Genomic DNA, 4,048 nt, shown 5'->3' on the forward strand with positions numbered 1-4,048 from the left:
ATCTTTGCACTTGGAGCAATGACGCGGCTAGTGAGATTTCAAGAGACGTGTTAATTGTTGGTTGAAAACTATTTCAAAACCCCCTCTTTGGCTCTCATTGGTCATTGAGAATTTTTGGAAGGGTTCCAAACTTTTTTCTTGCTCCAAACATTACTTGGTACACTCTTTTTGAGTTGGAAGTGATCCAATTAATGCCCAAGCATTGGGCAAGAAAGAAAAAAATGTAGTTGTTTCCAAGCTTTGCATAAAGACTCTAGGGAGAATACCTCGCGAAAGAGTAGATTTTGTCTCTAGTTTGATTTGGTGTTAAGTAGGTTTCCCCTGTTGTAGTGTGAGAGGTAAAACCGCAAGCGACCGCGTCACTCACGTCAAGCGCCGGCGATGCTGACAGTTCCTCTCCCCTCCGTCTGACATGGGCAGCGTGAGGTGGGAGAACCCCGTTTCTCCCCTTTCGGCTTGTATATAGGGTTAGGGTTAGGTTTCACGGTAGCGGTGATGGCGCCCCGTCAGAATAAGGTGATGTCATTCCACCTCCACCATGATGTCTCATGGGGCGGCGCGAAGGACCTGGCAGCTTAGTCTTCTCGATGCTCATGCGTGACAGTAGGATTTTTTTTTCTCGTGGCATCGGCGCTTGGAAGATGGCAGCGATGTGATAGGGAGTTTGTCAGCTCGGATTTGATCCACTAAAACTTCACCGATCCAAATGGAATCGTCGGATCCTCGGCGTAAATTCCTGACGTACTATGGGTGGCAAGGTTAGGATGCTTCTGCCCGTGGTGCCATCCGCTTGTGCGTGGGCGGAGCTCTTTTGGACTTGTGGCATATTGGACATCGATGACTCTTTTCTCCATGGCGATGATCCGACAGGATCGGGGACCGGCAAGTTCCCATCCGCCACTAACATGGACATGTTGGCTCCGGCAGTGGAGCATCGGTGGAGGCGCACCACCGGCCCGTTCTGGAATATGGAGGCAGTCAACTCCCTTTGACCTTGGTGTAATTTTCTTCCTTTGGGGGGTTGTTTGTATTGCTGGTGTTGCTAATAGATCTAAGGGTTTTTTTCCGCAAAAAAAGACAAAAAATGGTGTGGTGTCTTTTTGCCTTCCAGTCATCATGTGATTGGACTTTGAAAATCATGTAAAACTTATTCTCCAATTCTATAAAGATGGTACGCTTAAGCATACTCTCCCCCCCCCCCCCCCCCCCCCCCCCCCAAAAAAAAACTTTACACCTAACCAATGGTACCCAATTATAGTTGTATAATCCTTGGTGCAAAGAAGGCGTGTGGATTTGATTACAAGTTAAACAGTGCAATGTTTGATTAAATTTATAGAAACTAAGAACTGCAATATCAAATTAGAATCATGAAGTACGCAATAAAAATTTAGAACGGGGTGATACAAACTATAATATAAGCAAGCTGGACGACCTGCTTAATTCCCTAAATGTACAATTCTACCTGAACGCGCCATGCTCAACCATAACGTCGAATCTAAACCCCTGATTGAAACCTGGAGCAACTGCTTCTCCGGCAGCAGTGGCACGCATTTGCCTTACTCGGGCAAACTTTTCCCATCCAAATGTAGTTCCGACCTTTCCTAGTCCGCGAAACATTTTAGATGATTTATTAATCAGCAAGGCTATAAAAGAAGATGGAGAAGAAAGAAAAAATAAAAAGAGGAAGGAGAAGTAGCACAGGTTTCACGTTACGCGCACTCGCGGATAGGTACAAGAACTACAGCATTGTTTTTTCAGTGGAAATACAAAAGCCACTAACGTGGTGCCATGGGCCGAGAAGCGGCACAAATCTAGCCATATTATTATACTGGTGCACCGGGAGGCTCAAAGCGAAGGGCTGGTACGTGATGGCCCAATGGGCCTTTCTGTTTTACGTAACTCAGGTCGTGTTTTCCAGATCCAATTAGCTCAGGTCGGTGATGGGTTAATTGTACCACATCGTTTGTGCAGAAATTGTTTGAAGATGACCCGGCTATAAGAAGGAGATCTCTGGGCTATGGAACACTCGCCTTGCGCTTGGGGCAATGATGCAGCTAGTGAGGTTATACTGAGGCGCGTCAATTGCTGGTTGAAAACTATTTCCAAACCCCCTCTTTGGCCTTCATGGGTCATTGAGAATTATTGGAAGGGTTCCCTCCTAGTGAGGGTAATACCCAACAAATTGAAATATAAAATCTTTCTTTCCGGCAAAAGTCAATGGTGTTGACAAGATTTATTTTACATATAATTCCGGTTCAACCCCTTGGCCTGTTGTGCTGCCAATATAATATAGTAGCAGGGAGCGCCGGACTCTTGTGCTGCCACCAGGAGGATCTCTACCTGACTAACGAACACCGAAAATAGTCTGAATGAAAATAGCAATATCTTAGTATCTGATTTGTGCAGTACTGAAAACAAAGTGTGTGTAAAATTCAATGGATGTGGTTGAGTTGGGAAGCAATCTGGAGATGCAACTTCTTAGTGTTCAGAGAGTAATGTTCAGGTCTAGCAAGTCTAGGCAGCCCCCAAACGGATGGAGTCGCCGATTCTACCTGCTGACTGTTCCTACTTCACTGGCGAACAGCGATTATCTGTAGTTTATGCATTACAATGTAGTAGTAGTAGTGCACAAACAAGGCTGAACGGTCCGCTTAATTCCTACACAGACAGTGCTACAGAGACGCACCATGCCCAACCACGACGCCTCGTCTGAATCCCTGACTGAACTGGCCTCAAGCAAGAGCTCAGCCGGCAGCACGGCGGCTTGCACACGGTTGTTGTCTTGTTGCCTCGCCTTGCTCAGGCAAAGGCCGACAGACCTTTCTCGTCCCAAAGTATCTTGATTATCAAAAAAGAAGAAAAAAAGTATCAGCCTTTCCTTCCTGGTCTGCTAAACTTCCGATCCATTTCGGCCGTGATCGCGACCCCGCACCAGATTGTTCACGTGCAATCTAACTACTATGTCATTTAGGTCGTTGTGATGAATTATTGTATTTTGTTGAACTATTCTGTGTGCTGGAACTTATTTATAAGGACATATTATTTGCTGAAATTACTATTTGTAATGACTATTATTTGCTGAATTATTGTACTTTGTTACTATTTGTAATTACTATTTAAGTTACTTTCTCAATGTCCAAACCCTTGCAAATTGTGAGGGTAATCTCACCACCTCAAGTAAAAAAGATTACCACAACCCTTATCCTTCATTCATCCCTCGAACCAAACACTCTGATGGCTATCCTCAACCACGTTTCATCCTCTGAACCAAACAAAACATGGGATAACCCTACCCTTCCAACCAAACAGAAAAAAGGCTATCCCTAGCCACCTGGTTGGGGATACCCACAACCTCCCTAGCTTGTCCATGCAACCAAACACAAGAATTGGATTTGAGGGTTCTACTAGTAATGCTCTAAGAGCAGGGCAAACCATACAGACAGTTCGTGAAGGAGCTACACACCGCTCCTGAACCAAGATCCAACGTTACAATGACTCACGGCGGCAGACTCTGAATTAGTCCATGAATATGTGATGCAGTAATATAGACATACCATACAGATTTTCTGGATTCAGACTGTACAGACCACACACTCACACGGTCAGCAAGCAGAACCTCGAATTAATCTCGATGGGACATGATGACGAACGAAGTAACATTGGACAAGCTTGTTTGACGTAATACCACCCGGAATCAAGATTCAAGAGACTCATTGCTTGTTCATCATCTCGATTACGGGTTAGAGACTTTCCGTTGGATCGGTGAGCGGGGTGGCGAGCCCTTTTGCGCAAGTCCAGGCTGCTGGTGCGCTCTGGTAGATCTCGATGTACAGAGAAGTTAGGATGTGTTTGGTTGCAGGAATATCCTCTGAGGGACAGGGATAGCCCTTTTATCCGGGAGATGCCACACGTTTGGATCCGAGGCGAGGGAGGATAGGGGCAATCAGATGCCTCGAATATTCGCCAAAACGGGGCTGGGGTCACCCGCGAAAAATGAGCGGGTCGCAGCAGCCACCCCGCGCGTGCGTCGCTTCGTCAGGCACGAAAC

The 4,048-nt window shown here is 46.0% G+C and overlaps 1 non-coding gene and 1 pseudogene across 1 annotated transcript; both read left to right on the forward strand.

The window, feature by feature from the left end:
- On the forward strand, window positions 1-132 carry LOC123063791 (uncharacterized; annotated as a pseudogene).
- A 1,895-nt stretch (window positions 133-2,027) lies between these two features.
- Window positions 2,028-2,175, forward strand: LOC123063790 (U4 spliceosomal RNA). Its single transcript, XR_006430558.1, has one exon. It is a non-coding gene; the product is annotated as a U4 spliceosomal RNA (small nuclear RNA).
- The last annotated feature ends 1,873 nt before the right edge of the window (window positions 2,176-4,048 follow it).

The sequence above is a fragment of the Triticum aestivum genome, chromosome 3A (assembly GCF_018294505.1).
Source record: "Triticum aestivum cultivar Chinese Spring chromosome 3A, IWGSC CS RefSeq v2.1, whole genome shotgun sequence".
NCBI lineage: Eukaryota > Viridiplantae > Streptophyta > Magnoliopsida > Poales > Poaceae > Triticum > Triticum aestivum.